At 31.1% G+C, this 18,998-nt stretch overlaps 1 protein-coding gene and 1 long non-coding RNA gene across 12 annotated transcripts in view; one reads left to right on the top strand and one right to left on the bottom strand.

Annotated features, from left to right (window-relative positions):
• The window catches only part of LOC143243070 (uncharacterized), a 698,461-nt gene that overhangs the window by 583,819 nt on the left and 95,644 nt on the right, over window positions 1–18,998 (bottom strand). The window lies entirely within an intron of this gene.
• LOC143243074 (uncharacterized) lies at window positions 115–10,229 on the top strand. Of its 2 annotated transcripts, none has more exons than XR_013023852.1 (3): window positions 115–478; window positions 6,277–6,442; window positions 10,061–10,229. It is a non-coding gene; the product is annotated as an uncharacterized LOC143243074 (long non-coding RNA). The 2 variants fall into 2 exon arrangements; XR_013023853.1 differs by lacking the exon at window positions 10,061–10,229 and adding an exon at window positions 9,661–9,814.

Below are 18,998 nucleotides of genomic sequence, written 5' to 3'. Positions count from 1 at the left end.
TGGTAGACAACAATACTGTCAATCACTGATTATTACACACGTCATACATTGTTGATTCTTATGCTCGAAAATCTAAATATTTAGAAACATTTGGGACATGCGCATACACATTTACAAATGTACGTTACGTTTATTAAACTTAAATAAATGTATACTAGTAAATCCGAAACGTGATGGATAAATTTTAATGTCAGAGAAAAGGAGAGCTGGTGAGTAAAAGTGGCTCACAGAACTGTTATTGCAGTGGTTCTCAACCTTTTTGTGTGTTTCAAGAAATCATTCTCTTCTTTAAGGTCGATTCTTGACAGTGTTTCGAACTCTTTGGCGGACATGTTGTACATAAGTAGTTTTTCTTCGTGGTCAATGTGGAGCCCAAGACGTTACCAAAGATGTGGGAAATGGCTTGTGTCCATAAAAACTTTAAACACAATACAATAATACTACGAAATACTTGACAACTATAGTTACCTAATAAACGGTAAGATTAATCTTTCACTGAATATCAAAATCAATACTCATGAATAAACTAACTTTCATTTAAACAAAACTATTTCTTAAATAAATTTGTCCCGACGAAAGTTTCGAAATTATTCAACTGAAACTTAGGTTTAACGTTGAAAATATGCCTCTTTTTAGAGTAAATTGGTAGACATCACGAAAAACCATGAGGTTTTAAAAGTCTCGTTGTAAAAAAGGGTTTCATATGCTCAATAATTACAGTGGTCAACACATTCAACAAACATTGATATTTTTTGTTACAGAATTCATTTGACTGACGTACAATAACGTTCTCCATTTTTAAACTGTTTTGACCACTTTTGTATTTACATGTTTTAACTCTCTCGTGTAGTATTTATCTGTTATTTACAAATGAAAATGTTGTTCTAAATGTCTGTTCATAGATCCTACACAGTCTCCTGTGTAATATGTTTCTACTTAACAACAAACAAATTAACTAACTACTCACAGGACCAATGGTTAACAATTTTGTTGGAAGAAAGTCTTTTATGAGCTAAAAACATCAAACAAGACCAGCACCAATGAAAATAGGTATAACAGATGAAAGATAAAGACCACTATCGACACATAGTTGTGCTGCGTATTGACACTGCTAGAACCCTGGTTTTGATACCTGTGGTGAGCAGAGCACACATATAGATCTTTATGCTTAAATATAAAACAAAAGATAAAAGTGAAACGCAATTGAATCCATTCTTGGAAATTTTGCTTCAGTTCATATTAAACAGTCAACGTACCAACAAAGTTTTGAATTCCTCAAAATCAATTATAAATAGGTAACCAGGAACAGGGCTCATAAACCGTGGAAGATAACGATATTTACTTTCTGATCTTATATTTCTCAGACAGTTCATAATCTAGAACTCTCAACTATTTTACATCAACATAGAATGAGGAATAGCAGGATAAGATTTACGTAACTTTCAAAATAATGTAATTACATTTTTTTCAAGTAAATGTTTCTGTGAATATAAACCTAAAATTTGTGTCAGAAAGAATTTATCTAAAATAGTTATTGTTTATTTAAATACAAGGGTTTTATTTCCATAGTGTGCTTCGACTTTGGAAGCAGTATTTTTAACATAAGAAAAGAGTACCTGCTAACATTTCATGGCTTTAACGTTTCACTTAACTAAAACTAGAATCTCCAATCGTCTCTTAAATAACACTTTGACTTTATATTCGTATTTGATATGTCTGTTTAATAGGCATTTAAATTTGCTATGCTGATAGAAAGAAAATAATGTGTACATTCCATACGACAGAAAAGTAATTTCTAACGCCAAGAATAACTAAGAAATAATTTAAATAAACGTACCCACTAAACTGTGGTGTTTCCATGTAAGATCGTTACTATTACTATTTGTAAAGCGATACTGTAGATCAAATGAAAAGAAATAATCTGTGTAAGTTTCAATGTGTATTTTTGTACTTATTATAAATCATACTTTCACAATCTAAATCTGAATCATCTATTAAAACATACCTTTTCAGTACGTCACAATATTACTGAAAAAGACAAGGGTTCGATTTCCCTGGGTGAGCTCAGCAGATAGCCGATGTGGCTTTACTATAAGAAACACACACACACACGTGTTTTTTTAAAAGAATCTTTATTTGAGCTACAGATACAAAAAAGACATGACACCAACATAGAATGAGGAATAGCAGAATTACGTAACTGTTTCTTTATTTAAATTTTACATAATTTTGTTTTTAAACGTTTATTCAATTAGTGATTTTAACATCAAAATAAATTTTCCACATAAAGCTATGAACTTCAAGGAAGTAGTCATGGAAATTGTACTGTTCTCAACTAATATGAGCAAAAACTATTAATTTGGTTAATATTAGTACACATGAAGTTGAAAGTAGTAACTAATAAGTCTAATTCAAATTAAAAATGGACTTCTTATGTTTTCCAAAATTTCAATCTCTTTATAATACGATGAACTGCATTTTAATTGTAGTCATGTTTGGCCTTGGTTGTTCTTCCCGGATGATGCGTTGTCTATGAAGTAACCATTGGGTAGTGAGATTTTCAGTTGATTTATTGCGCCACTCAGAAGAACACGTGACGGTGTATCCTAGTTTTGACACAGATTGAAACAGAAGACAATTTTATATTGTCTTTACAAACTTATATTTTTTTAAAACACGTGGACACCTTCCATCCAAGATGTTTAAAGTGTTTGTCAGCCTTTGGTTTCACTTTTGGTAAAGTTTCCATCAAACTTTTCTTTGAGCCGTGAATCGTCATTAAATATTCACGATCAGTAAATTCCGTCTGAAACACTAATGTTTTATCAATGCAGCTGATGAAATCATCCTCACGCTCTTTTTGATCTTGAAGAAGCTTTGGTGATAAAAGAACTTCTGCTGGTTCAGTTTCATAACATGTAATTCCTTGTATGAATGTATTAATACTCTGATCGTCTTCAGGAATAATTAAATGTCTTTATATAATGAGTAAAAAAGGGAATATGGTCCCACATCCTTGAAACTGATATTTCTTATCTTCAGGAAGATACCAATGTTGTTCACGTGCTGGAGTGGTAAGTAAACTGCCTAGTTTACATTTGGAGAGCGTTTCAACTGGAATCCTGTGTCTAATTCCACCAATACTCAAACGTATAGTCTTTATTCCTTCAGGAAACATGGAAAAATATCAAGCTCTACTTATTTTACCTGAGATTTTTATTTCTCAAAATCTCATTATTTTACTTGCTATAGTTCATTAACTTGTCATGTAGTAACTATATTTCATAAATGTGTACACATTTTCATATCTAAGCATTACTTTTTAATTATTGCTACGTAATACATTGTTTTATCAATAAACGACAATAACTATCATTGAATAACTTTTCTTTCCACGTTTCCTCATTTCGTAACCAATCAACAAAATACTTGACAGAGTGACGTACGATGGCTTGAGGGGTGAGTTGGAACCTTCATCTTCTATTTAAATAAACGTCACTATACGTGTGCATATGTTCATTAAACGTTTCCACATTTATTGATAAAAGAGCACCAAACTTGACATAGTGATTCAGTAAGACATGGGCTTCTCTTTACCAACGAACAGTGAGATTGACCGTAACCTTATAACGCCCCCACGGCGAAATGGGCGAGCATGTTTGGTGCGACGGGGATTCGATACCGCGACCCTCTGATTACGAGTCGAAATGCCTAAACCCACCTGGCCATGCAAGGTCACCAAGACTTAAGATAATTTGAATTAGGTTGGTGAAGAATCCCAGTGGTGGTGATACTATATTAACAATAATATGAGTAAATGAATAACGTTAATACGTAATATTAATAGTAATTCAGTGGCATGGTGATTTGACGAGCTGTGAAGTGTGATGGACACAAATACAATTGATTGGATACTTTATCATGATAGTAGTTTCATACTTTTGACTCAGAAGTTCTAAACTTATGAAAGGCAATTGTGCAAAGTCAAGTAACAAAATCTTTCATTATAACACCCATTTAATGTTGTGGAATTGTTTGGTATCCTGATAACTTTAAGTTTCAAGCAAAGTAGTTTAACTGTATAGAACTGATAATAGTGTCTCATAAATAATCAGTTAATCTTAGATTCACCCAAAACAATTTATGGAATAAATATACCCTCCAAGACCAACATATATTGTCCATAATATTTACAGGGCCATTTTTCTATAGTTTTAAGTCCAACCATCTTGGACCACCTGATTGGACTTAAAACACTGACGATCACAGAAGACTTCAACAATGAGAGAACACCTTGTTTTTGTCTTCTTTGATCTTGAGCTCCCTCTTGGTAATGTTGTTCTTCCCATGGTCCTTAAGGCAAAATTCGTGGGGTTTATTTTTCACCGTAAGCTTTCTTTCATTCATCACATCAAACAGCTATGTATGAAGTGTGTGAGGGCACTAAACATCTTTTGTGTCCTCTCTTCCACCTCTAAGCGAGTGGTTCAATGTTCTGTGCTCAAGGTACTTGCATTTGATCCAAATTTGACAATGAGTTTATGATTCTGCCAGGACCTCACCTTTGAAGATGCTGTACCCCATTCACCATCTGGGGCTTTGGCTTTGCATGGGGGTTTTCTCACTTATTCAGTCCAAAGCTTGTACACCAAATCCTACGAACCTGTTCTTAACCTCCACCATTTGCTCTTTCTGAATAGATAGTCTGTCATTTTTCCTTTAGGCTTTTGTCTGCAGGGACAGTTGATTGAATTGGGCATGCCATTGGATGATATTGCTATCTCCACTGATCAGCATTATCCCACCATGGCTTATTACCATCCACACCTGTGACCTTTCTTTGAGCCATCTGAGGATGGTAGATATTCCTGATTAGAAGGTACTGTCTTTTATTTGCTGACCATGTTTTGAACCATTCTTCTATTTCTATTTACACAAATGGTTCAAAAATTAGGCAATTCTGTGGACTGTGCCAGTTTGTTGTGACTCTGTGTTTGCTTTGTTATTTGCTGCCAAGTTGCATGCCATTTACCTTGCCCTGGATGACATAGTACAATAGTACAATGATTGTACTATTTGCAGTGATTCTAGCTCTGGAATCACATTAAATTCCATCCTGTTCTTGTCAATATTAAACAGCAACAACTGGCCCATCTTCTTCATCTTCCACTAACATACAGTTTTGTTTGGATAACTGGCCATGACAGTACTTGTGGAAATGAGCTCACTGACACGTCAGCCAAGTCCACGTGCTTTGGTGCTGTCACAGCTGTGCCTGTTCCATATATGGACTAAAAGGTCTTGTATTCAAGACTTGGCTTCCTACCAGTTGTCTTAGAATAAACCTTCTTTGGTCATCTTGTTTCCATAAGGATTGGAAGGAGGAAGTTGCATGCAAATCTCATAGACAGACTTACAAACAACATAGTGTGTGTAGATATGAGTATCTTTGTGGAATACATTTTGAGAAAATATTAGCTAGTTTATTGTATCTGAACACCAGATAATTAGTACTTGCATTAACATTTACACGTTCACACTTGTTATGTTAAAATAAGCTTTGAGATTTGAAGCTGGGTTCCAATTGTTGTTAGAACTTTATATTAAATCATTTAACAACCATCATAATAGATGTTCAGCTTGAAAACAACCTCAAAGTGACATTTTTAGTGTTAAACAACTTACATTATTGATACATTTACATTATTCTGAAATTTAGGATTGTGTTTGTAAGGAAGCAGATGAATTTTTCAGCACATTTTTGTATAAAACTGAGTTAAAATACTTATACTTATACTTAAGATTAAAAATATGCTTTTGATATCTTATTGGACAAATAGTTAGTAGCAACATAGCTTCTCCTAATCAATAGGTTTTATTGTTTTAAAACTCATGTATACCTACATAAAGTTCACCTAAATATGGCAACTTTAGTTTGCTACTTTCACATTAATTTCTTCATACATTAACTTTATTACTTGCGTCCAATTGACTTTTGCGATATTATTTTGTAATTTTTTGACCAAATTATATTGAATAGAAGTCCATAATTGTGTTAATATACATTTTGATACCTTTCATCCCTTAAATTCTCGGCTAATTTAGGATTTCTAGTTATTACTACAACTATTTGAAAACGCTACAAGCTGGTGTGAAGTTTTTGTTTATTTTGAATTTCGCGCAAAGCTACATGAGGGTTATGTGTCCTTAATTTAATAGTGTTAGAGAAGACGGAAGACAGATAGTAATCACTACCTTGGGCTACTCTTTTACCAGCAAATAATGGGATTGACTGCCTCATTATAGTGGCTGAAAGGGCGAACGTTTGGCGTGACGGGGATTTGAGCCCAAGACCCTCGGATTACGAGTCGAGTGCCTTAACCACATGGCCATGCCCGAGTATTGTAAAAAGTTGGATTTATACTAGTGAACATATCCAAAGGTACTATCACATTTATGATAAGATAAGATAAGATAAGATAAGAGGTAAGATGCAGTGTTAAGTTTGAGGTAACTAGATACAGTTCAAATACACAAAACTTATTGGAGGACTCCAGAAACTGGATTTAACTAGTCTGTATAAAATGGATCTTTAAAACTTTAAAATTGATTTTGAGATCAGGAATCTCACAGTATTACTGAAAAAAATGTTATAGGAGGAAAGAGAAAGTGTAACAAACAAAACAAATGTTGGACGTATCGCTTTTCATTTATTTTTATGATAATTTATGGTAATTTTTTTCACTAATTCGTCACCTAACAATCAATATTAGAGACATGACAGAGGTTTGGTGAATTCAACATGAAACTTTTTGGAAAGTCTTTCGATGACCTAAGTCTTTTACTATCAGTTAAAGTAAGTAATTGCGTGTTTTAACGTACAAGGTAACAGTAGTAAAACTGTATTAAGTTTATTAACAGTAGAGTTAGTACTGTATTTACTTGGGAGTGCTAATGCCAAATTATATCTTATCAGACGAAACATGACTTACAACATGTTTGACTGAACATTAATAAACTGAATCTTGAAAACATCAAAATCACTTTAAAAAAAAAAACTACAGCACAGTTCTTATGTCTCAAAATGAGCCAACTGTCATAGAAAATGTTCTTACATAAAATTATTACAATAAATATCTATTTTAACTGAAAAACTTACGGAACACCCATTTCCACCAAGGTGTTAACGAACTGGTTCCCTACCACAATTATAGCTAACTGTAAAGAGAATTCAAACAAACACCCTCCTGTTCTACACCAGAAGGAAATGTAGAAAAACACTTTCAAAATTACTGTTATATCACTTTGTGAAATATCTCAGAAAGGACACAAGACTGAAAAGTACAATAAGGTATAAGTTAGTAAGCGAGAACATTAATAACTTGTCCAGGACTAAATGGTCCAAAAAAAATAATGTTTCAAACCTAAAACGTTAAAGAATGTGTGTGACTGACATGAAACACTTTGATTGATTCTTCATAGTTTAACTTTCTCACGACAGGCTCAATCCCAAGAACTGACCTAACAATTATTCTGTGCTTGTTATAGTATTACAATGTATTCATAATTATTCTGTGCTTGTTATAGTATTACAGTGTATTCGTAATTATTCTGTGCTTGTTATAGTATTACAATGTATTCGTAATTATTCTGTGCTTGTTATAGTATTACAATGTATTCGTAATTATTCTGTGCTTGTTATAGTGTTACAATGTGTTCATAATTATTCTGTGCTTGTTATAGTATTACATTGTGTTCATAATTATTCTGTGCTTGTTATAGTATTACAATGTGTTCATAATTATTCTGTGCTTGTTGTAGTATTACAATGTGTTCATAATTATTCTGTGCTTGTTATAGTATTACAATGTATTCGTAATTATTCTGTGCTTGTTGTAGTATTACAATGTGTTCATAATTATTCTGTGCTTGTTATAGTATTACAATGTGTTCATAATTATTCTGTGCTTGTTATAGTATTACAATGTGTCAATGTGTTCGTAATTATTCTGTGCTTGTTGTAGTATTACAATGTGTTCATAATTATTCTGTGCTTGTTATAGTATTACAATGTGTTCATAATTATTCTGTGCTTGTTATAGTATTACAATGTGTTCATAATTATTCTGTGCTTGTTGTAGTATTACAATGTGTTCATAATTATTCTGTGCTTGTTATAGTATTACAATGTGTTCATAATTATTCTGTGCTTGTTATAGTATTACAATGTGTTCATAATTATTCTGTGCTTGTTATAGTATTACAATGTATTCATAATTATTCTGTGCTTGTTATAGTATTACAATGTATTCATAATTATTCTGTGCTTGTTATAGTATTACAATGTGTTCATAATTATTCTGTGCTTGTTATAGTATTACAATGTGTTCATAATTATTCTGTGCTTGTTATAGTATTACAATGTGTTCATAATTATTCTGTGCTTGTTATAGTATTACAATGTATTCATAATTATTCTGTGCTTGTTATAGTATTACAATGTGTTCATAATTATTCTGTGCTTGTTATAGTATTACAATGTGTTCATAATTATTCTGTGCTTGTTATAGTATTACAATGTGTTCATAATTATTCTGTGCTTGTTATAGTGTTACAATGTATTCATAATTATTCTGTGCTTGTTATAGTATTACAATGTATTCATAATTATTCTGTGCTTGTTATAGTATTACAATGTATTCATAATTATTCTGTGCTTGTTATAGTATTACAATGCATTCGTAATTATTCTGTGCTTGTTATAGTATTACAATGCATTCGTAATTATTCTGTGCTTGTTATAGTATTACAATGCATTCGTAATTATTCTGTGCTTGTTATAGTATTACAATATATTTGTAATTATTCTGTGCTTGTTATAGTATTACAATGTATTCGTAATTATTCTGTGCTTGTTATAGTATTACAATGTATTCATAATTATTCTGTGCTTGTTATAGTATTACAATGTGTTCGTAACTATTCTGTGCTTGTTATAGTATTACAATGTGTTCATAACTATTCTGTGCTTGTTATAGTATTACAATGTATTCGTAATTATTTTGTGCTTGTTATAGTATTACAATGTATTCATATCATTTTGACAGGCTTTAAGTAAACACAAATTTTTTGCACACGAAAGATAATATTTTTAATGGAATATTTTTACTAAAACTTTATCTGTGAATACTTACATATGTATAAATAGAGAATTTCTGCAGACTAGTCTGAGTGTTCATTTCCATGTTTAGATTAAAAATACTTTTTCTTTAGTCTCAAAAATCACAAACTTTTTTGTGTAATATCTGAACCTGAAGCCTTGTTACTGGTGTAACCCCTGAAGCAGTAAAGAAATAGGACTTCAAATTATGATATTAAACAACTTATATTTATACTAAATAGTTTTCTGATCATAATATTATGTGAATGTACATACATTGTTAAATTTTATTGTTTTATTGCCTTTATAACCCCTGACTAATTACTATTCATGCCTTAATAAATGGTAAATCATGTGACAAATATGCAGCTCTTGTTATGCTTTTGAATTCCATTATGCATGAGCTACTCTTGAACATGTTTTAAAATATTATTATTAGTTTTTGTTTGTTTGTGATACTTCATCACAATACTACCTTTTTTAAGTTTATTTTTGTTTAGAATTTCATGCAAAGCTATACAAGGGCTATCTGCACTAGCTGTTCCTAATTTAGCAGTGCAAGACAAGAGGGAAGGCAGCTAGTCATCACCATCCACTGCCAACTCTTGGGCTACTCTTTTATCAACGAATAGTGGGATTGACCATCACATTATAATGTCCTATCAATTGAAATGGTGAGCATGTTTGATGTGACAGGGATTCAAACTTGCAACCCTCAGATTACGAGTCAAACACTTTAATCCACCTGGCCATACCAGGCCTATTATTATTAGTAGTAACAGTGTTACTTATTTTACTTAATTTAACCTAACTAAACTAAAGATATTCCTATTTTACACATTGCATTTCCCATGGCAATCAAGGTTGAATTGAAAGTAAAATATGGAATTATATTTACAGGAAACATTGCAATACGATAAATCACAGATGAAAACCATGGCTTTCTATTGGTTTTCAGTAACACCGTACTGAGTGGCTCTAACACTTTTTGGTAATTTCTAATAAAGAGGACGTCACAGGTGGGTGTGGCAAGATGGATTTGATTTCATGTCTCTGGAACCAAGTAATATCAAAGGCTATGAAAAATTATAGTATGCATAAGCAAAATTATATTATAATAAGTGATTTACATTAAATTTTATTTTTTACTTCTTGAGAGGTGGTAAATAAATTAAAGAAGAAAAGGCATTGAGAGAAAATGTTGCAATTCTTACACAAGAAAATTCTAGTTTTTCTGTTTTAAATATTGCTTTCTGAAAGTAAAATCTTTAAACTTACATACTATTAAAATATGGATTATCAGCTATGTATATTTATTTGTATATCATAAAAATATAATAGTTTAATCAACTTTTAAATGTAACTCATTAAAACCTTGAGTTACATGCACAGAAAAAGATGTTTACAGAGAAAGGGTTAATAATGCTATTTTTCCAAGAGGAAGTGTACTTTGAATAAAATCAAGATTTCATGTTTTGTTACCATGACTACAGGTCCCAAATACCAGTGTAAATACAGGACTTCTTATAGTTATTTGGTTGATTACTATTATGTTATTGAACAAAACATTGTTTAACCAGGTTTCAGATTGAACATATACATATTGATAAAGTAGGTTATTGTTGTCTGTGTTAAGTAAATTACCTCAAATAGTGCAGGTCATGTGGGAGCTTAAAAACATGTATTAAAATGTAGCTTATTAGAACAAGTAATTTAGGTATGTTACTTTATAATCTAATCTACATTTGTGTGTGTATAAATAATTATTACTGACCTTGGATCTTATCTAAGCCGAGATCTCTACTACTGTTAATAGCAATAAAACAATGCATGTGTCCTAATAATACTCAGGCCTAAACACAGGTCGTAGCAACACTGTTTGAGATGTGCAAATTGGAGATAGTTTTACAATGCTTTATGTTTAGTGTCATTTCTACAACATAGTGACAATGTTGGATACTTATAATTTCCTGGGAGAAAATTTCAAAATCCAAACATTCTTATGAATATGTCTAAGAGACAACTCAAAAAAAGAACATTGGAAAAGAAAATCACTAAAGTCCTTAATTATAGAACATATTTAGTTTTACAGATACAGTATAAAATCAAATCCTATTTGCAAATTTCAAATTAAACTTAGAACAAACAACACAATTATTAGTAAAATATTCCCTTCAATGTTTCAGTTACTTTTTAACTTATTATTTAAATTCTGAAATCATAATATCCTTATGTATTTAGAAGTTAATTAAGTTGATGGCCATTTTGGCCAACTGACACCATTTTGCATACAATCTTCACATGACTATATCAACTTCAAAGACATTTTACAACATTCATGTTTCAATATTACCAGGAGATATAAATGAAAATGACAAGTTGTCTTAATTATGTTAGAAGTGCAAAAGTAAATAAAAAAGTAGGATAAGTAATAAAACTACAAATAAAGTAAACAGCAACATGTTATTTATTATGACTTAAAGAACAGAAAAGTGGTAATTACATTCCATATTTAGTTTCTTACAAATTACAAGATTACTGGGAAATTAAGAAGTCTCTAAAATCCTTATTTTGTAAAGTTATCTGAAGTTAACATTTTTCTTATAATGAAAATGGTTTTCAATAATACTTACGATCCACCAACACTATAGCTAGAATCTCACATTGATAAAAGTGTAGGCATGATCCATACAGAAAGCACTTGTACTGAACAGGAATGTACCATGAGCAAAAATGGTACAAGAGTGCAGAAATTACACCCCACCTCCCTAGCTCTTCACTAGGAGCTTAGTTCCTATATCAAAGGCAGAACAAAATATGAGTAATCATCAGGTAGGCCATCCCTGACCAGACAGTCAAGATTCTATGACTCAGGTTGGAATTAAGGAGTTGTAATACCTATATCCTATGTTGCTGGCTATGGCTATTAGACCACAATATGATATGTGTGTGTGTATATATATATATATACATATACTGTAACCACAAAATGTTGCATTTGGCACCATCAGAATAACAACAAAAAAGTAAGCAACACTTAAGTGGACAGATTCTCTTCTCCACTTGAATAAGTCCAAAAGGTAACACCTGAAGCTCGGAATGATGGGATCCTACATGTCATACTCAACAAAGGAATAGAATTCATCTGGTTTGGAATTATGAACATTCATTCTCAGTCCCTAACCATGTAGGTAAGGTGTATTCCACTTAACCCTGGAATTATGTGGAACCTGCACTCAACCAAGGACTTAGAATGGAACTGCTTTGGTTTCAGAATTACAATATAGTGAACCAACTTCCATGAATGATAACTCAAACTAGTACTGATCAAAGAGAATGGTTCTGCACTCCCTAACTAGATAACTGTATGCAAAATATGAACCAAAATTATGAGTAGGTTTCCAGTAAGGCTGGAGCCACTCTTACTGAAATATGAAAAAAAACATCCAGGAACCCTAGAAGGAAGACCCCTGACTATGCCCTCTTCTCAAAGAATGATTGAACACACTCAAAAACTTTGGTTGAAAAGCCTCTTGTTTACCACAGATTCTCAAGCTCTACTCATGCAGCCTGGGGTGATAAAAACAGAGCTCTGGAAACTGTGCAATAGGTGAATCAAGTTCCCTACATTTTATTCAAATCAATCACAATTTGTTCAACATGAAGAATAGCAAGATTAGCTGTATTCATGAATGTTCATGAGTGCCAATCCATAATATCATCTGGTAGGTGTCTAAATGATCTTACAGGACATCTCATTTTGACAGAACCTGTTGTATACTGGTGGTAGTATTATAGTTAAATTAGTTACTAGTATGAAGTTGAAAAGTGAAAGCATACCTGCCTCAGAAGCACTCACCCCAGAATGGTATACCATGGAAAATAAAGGGACCTTGGAAATGAAAGAGTATATGACTGAGGAAAATACTCATTTCTGGTAAAAGCCTAGCAGATGTGGTAAACAAATCTACAGGAAGTAGTGGAAAACCATCAGAAGAGGAACTGGCAAGATCATGCAAACAACAAGATAGGAAAGTAACAGAAGTATTCCACATACCAGCCGACACAATGTCTTCAAAGAATCACTGAATCTGGCAGCTAATGACACTGGAGATTGAGAAATAGCTACAGTGTCAACAGATGTTAAGTATGTTTTGGAATTATTCTACAGTACTATTTATAAACTGTGAACAAAAAAAACATTTTAAAGAACATTTTGACAGCTGAACTTTTATATACCGAAAAAACTGAAAATGTTATACATACTTCCTCTTGTCGATATCCAAACAATAAATTGTAATGTCCTGGATACCCAACAAATCTGTTGCATCAAAAGATAAATTTTAACATAAACAGCTGTCTTCACATGTAACTTAAAAATAAACAAGTCAATTCTGTATTGATGAACTATTGACAATTACTTGATTGTCCTTTTTCATTTTTATATCTCTCAAAATTTCAAAACTAAAATGATGAGTTTGTGGGAAATTAAACACAAAGCTACACATTGGGTTATCTGTGCTCTGCCCACCACAAGTATCAAAATACACAATGGGTTATCTGTGCTCTGCCCACCACAAGTATCAAAATACACAATAGGTTATCTGTGCTCTGCCCACCACCAGAATCAAAATACACAATGGGTTATCTGTGCTCTGCCCACCACCAGTATCAAAATACACAATGGGTTATCTGTGCTCTGCCCACCACCAGTATCAAAATACACAATAGGTTATCTGTGCTCTGCCCACCACCAGAATCAAAATACACAATGGGTTATCTGTGTTCTGCCCACCACCAGTATCAAAATACACAATGGGTTATCTGTGCTCTGCCCACCAGTAGTATCAAAATACACAATGGGTTATCTGTGCTCTGCCCACCACCAGTATCAAAATACACAATGGGTTATCTGTGCTCTGCCCACCACCAGTATCAAAATACACAATGGGTTATCTGTGCTCTGCCCACCACCAGTATCAAAACCTAGTTTCTAGCAATGTAATTTTGCAAACATACTGCTGTGTCATTGGGGGAAGAAGTACAAGTTTAGGACATTTTGAAAATATAAAGAATTCTATGGCATTTCAATAAGTTATTATAAAATTTTCAATGACCATTAAATTCACTGTAAACACAATCAATGGAAAAAAAAAAACATTTTAGCTAGTTTAGTAATTTTAGTCAAAATAACATGTAAGTTTGTTTTCTCACCAAGATATTACTTGCTAACCAATACATTGTTTAGAGGTTAAGGGATCATCTCAAAATTCATTTCCAGCATCTTCTGTTATACTGCACTAGACCTTAAGTGCCAATCAGCACAAATCATCAAATACATGTATGTGCCATTTAGGAAAATGTTTTATCAAAACAACTGATTACTATCTAAGGGCTGGGACTAACTTCGACCAAAACTGGCTGGATAATTATAATTTGTGAAATAAGCATTGTTACACAATATGTCACCTATATAAAAGTAACTTGATCAGCTGATTGAATAACTTGGAAAGCAACACAAAATCATTTCACATTCTATTTTACAATCACAATTAAAAGAATAACAACAACAAATAAACATCTATAAGAAACTAATTTCCACACTACCACAGTCTGAATTACCCACTGCTACATAACTACAAAACACTGAGTGTTAAGAATAACACTCAGACTTCAGGAAATGTTACACGATCGTATGCTATAATTATACAACATGCACTTTCTGAAAGAAGCTTGTCCGTTATTTGAAATTCATGAAAATTCTCCGATTTTTCAAGTTCTATAAAACATTTTTTCTTGACTTTCCACAAATTTTCATGACACATACAGAACCTGTACAAACTTTATTTTTTATTTAAAATGAAAACTTGTTACATTTAGATTGGTACATCAATAAATTATATTATTCAGTTTAGACATTAATATTATGTGCAATATTTATAAATAAAGAACCTCTCATAATGCTAAGTTTATTTATTAAATGAACAAACAATAATGTGCTTCAATGTTTGATTACTTACATAAAATCAGAATTTGAAAGGAAACACTCTTTTTCATGGTGTTACAAGTTTGTTTTTATTGCTTAAGACATATTTTTCTTGCATATGAATTGTAATAATATCTTTGTATAAAAAAATAAAAACCAACAAAAGTCGAAAAAAATAAACACATAAAGGTAAGTACAAGTTTAGCACATTGCATAATTTAAACATCTACACATACAGATATTAAAATGTTTCAAAAGTCATGTTACACGTGATTTTCAAGCACTTCTACCAACAGTGATAAGTTAGTCTACAAAACAACTTAAAAGATTAAGTTTTTATAACTATGTATTATTAGCTGTCTTTTAGTATCATTTATTTTGAGTACTTTTTCACTGTGGATCTTGTTATACTTTGTAAACTACTATATTTCATATTTTAACAGAAGTTAACAAATTACTCACCTTCCTTTGAAGAATGTAATATAAAAAACTGATGAATAATAGTTCAATATTTCAGAACAAAGTTCAACATGTACATCTTCAAAGTCAAACTATTTTCATGTTCAGTCTGAGTGTGATGTATTTCTATACACAATATTTCAGAACAGTATTAACTATTTTACAAAGGTACATCTTCAAAGTCAAACTATTTTCATGTTCAGTCTGAGTGTGATGTATTTCTATACACAATATTTCAGAACAGTATTAACTATTTTACAAAAGGTACATCTTCAAAGTCAAACTATTTTCATGTTCAGTCTGAGTGTGATGTATTTCTATACACAATATTTCAGAACAGTATTAACTATTTTACAAAAGGTACATCTTCAAAGTCAAACTATTTTCATGTTCAGTCTGAGTGTGATGTATTTCTATATACAATATTTCAGAACAGTATTAACTATTTTACAAAGGTACATCTTCAAAGTCAAACTATTTTCATGTTCAGTCTGAGTGTGATGTATTTCTATATACAATATTTCAGAACAGTATTAACTATTTTACAAAAGGTACATCTTCAAAGTCAAACTATTTTCATGTTCAGTCTGAGTGTGATGTATTTCTATATACAATATTTCAGAACAGTATTAACTATTTTACAAAAGGTACATCTTCAAAGTCAAACTATTTTCATGTTCAGTCTGAGTGTGATGTATTTCTATATACAATATTTCAGAACAGTATTAACTATTTTACAAAAGGTACATCTTCAAAGTCAAACTATTTTCATGTTCAGTCTGAGTGTGATGTATTTCTATATACAATATTTCAGAACAGTATTAACTATTTTACAAAAGGTACATCTTCAAAGTCAAACTATTTTCATGTTCAGTCTGAGTGTGATGTATTTCTATATACAATATTTCAGAACAGTATTAACTATTTTACAAAAGGTACATCTTCAAAGTCAAACTATTTTCATGTTCAGTCTGAGTGTGATGTATTTCTATACACAATATTTCAGAACAGTATTAACTATTTTACAAAAGGTACATCTTCAAAGTCAAACTATTTTCATGTTCAGTCTGAGTGTGATGTATTTCTATATACAATATTTCAGAACAGTATTAACTATTTTACAAAGGTACATCTTCAAAGTCAAACTATTTTCATGTTCAGTCTGAGTGTGATGTATTTCTATACACAATATTTCAGAACAGTATTAACTATTTTACAAAAGGTACATCTTCAAAGTCAAACTATTTTCATGTTCAGTCTGAGTGTGATGTATTTCTATACACAATATTTCAGAACAGTATTAACTATTTTACAAAAGGTACATCTTCAAAGTCAAACTATTTTCATGTTCAGTCTGAGTGTGATGTATTTCTATATACAATATTTCAGAACAGTATTAACTATTTTACAAAAGGTACATCTTCAAAGTCAAACTATTTTCATGTTCAGTCTGAGTGTGATGTATTTCTATATACAATATTTCAGAACAGTATTAACTATTTTACAAAGGTACATCTTCAAAGTCAAACTATTTTCATGTTCAGTCTGAGTGTGATGTATTTCTATATACAATATTTCAGAACAGTATTAACTATTTTACAAAAGGTACATCTTCAAAGTCAAACTATTTTCATGTTCAGTCTGAGTGTGATGTATTTCTATATACAATATTTCAGAACAGTATTAACTATTTTACAAAAGGTACATCTTCAAAGTCAAACTATTTTCATGTTCAGTCTGAGTGTGATGTATTTCTATATACAATATTTCAGAACAGTATTAACTATTTTACAAAAGGTACATCTTCAAAGTCAAACTATTTTCATGTTCAGTCTGAGTGTGATGTATTTCTATATACAATATTTCAGAACAGTATTAACTATTTTACAAAAGGTACATCTTCAAAGTCAAACTATTTTCATGTTCAGTCTGAGTGTGATGTATTTCTATATACAATATTTCAGAACAGTATTAACTATTTTACAAAGGTACATCTTCAAAGTCAAACTATTTTCATGTTCAGTCTGAGTGTGATGTATTTCTATATACAATATTTCAGAACAGTATTAACTATTTTACAAAAGGTACATCTTCAAAGTCAAACTATTTTCATGTTCAGTCTGAGTGTGATGTATTTCTATATACAATATTTCAGAACAGTATTAACTATTTTACAAAAGGTACATCTTCAAAGTCAAACTATTTTCATGTTCAGTCTGAGTGTGATGTATTTCTATATACAATATTTCAGAACAGTATTAACTATTTTACAAAAGGTACATCTTCAAAGTCAAACTATTTTCATGTTCAGTCTGAGTGTGATGTATTTCTATATACAATATTTCAGAACAGTATTAACTATTTTACAAAAGGTACATCTTCAAAGTCAAACTATTTTCATGTTCAGTCTGAGTGTGATGTATTTCTATATACAATATTTCAGAACAGTATTAACTATTTTACAAAAGGTACATCTTCAAAGTCAAACTATTTTCATGTTCAGTCTGAGTGTGATGTATTTCTATATACAATATTTCAGAACAGTATTAACTATTTTACAAAAGGTACATCTTCAAAGTCAAACTATTTTCATGTTCAGTCTGAGTGTGATGTATTTCTATATACAATATTTCAGAACAGTATTAACTATTTTACAAAGGTACATCTTCAAAGTCAAACTATTTTCATGTTCAGTCTGAGTGTGATGTATTTCTATATACAATATTTCAGAACAGTATTAACTATTTTACAAAGGTACATCTTCAAAGTCAAACTATTTTCATGTTCAGTCTGAGTGTGATGTATTTCTATATACAATATTTCAGAACAGTATTAACTATTTTACAAAAGGTACATCTTCAAAGTCAAACTATTTTCATGTTCAGTCTGAGTGTGATGTATTTCTATATACAATATTTCAGAACAGTATTAACTATTTTACAAAAGGTACATCTTCAAAGTCAAACTATTTTCATGTTCAGTCTGAGTGTGATGTATTTCTATATACAATATTTCAGAACAGTATTAACTATTTTACAAAAGGTACATCTTCAAAGTCAAACTATTTTCATGTTCAGTCTGAGTGTGATGTATTTCTATATACAATATTTCAGAACAGTATTAACTATTTTACAAAAGGTACATCTTCAAAGTCAAACTATTTTCATGTTCAGTCTGAGTGTGATGTATTTCTATATACAATATTTCAGAACAGTATTAACTATTTTACAAAAGGTACATCTTCAAAGTCAAACTATTTTCATGTTCAGTCTGAGTGTGATGTATTTCTATATACAATATTTCAGAACAGTATTAACTATTTTACAAAGGTACATCTTCAAAGTCAAACTATTTTCATGTTCAGTCTGAGTGTGATGTATTTCTATATACAAT

The sequence above is a fragment of the Tachypleus tridentatus genome, unplaced genomic scaffold, assembly GCF_004210375.1.
Source record: "Tachypleus tridentatus isolate NWPU-2018 unplaced genomic scaffold, ASM421037v1 Hic_cluster_2, whole genome shotgun sequence".
NCBI lineage: Eukaryota > Metazoa > Arthropoda > Merostomata > Xiphosura > Limulidae > Tachypleus > Tachypleus tridentatus.
The sequence above is the reverse complement of the archived record's forward strand: the minus strand, read 5'-3'. Positions and strand labels throughout refer to the sequence as shown.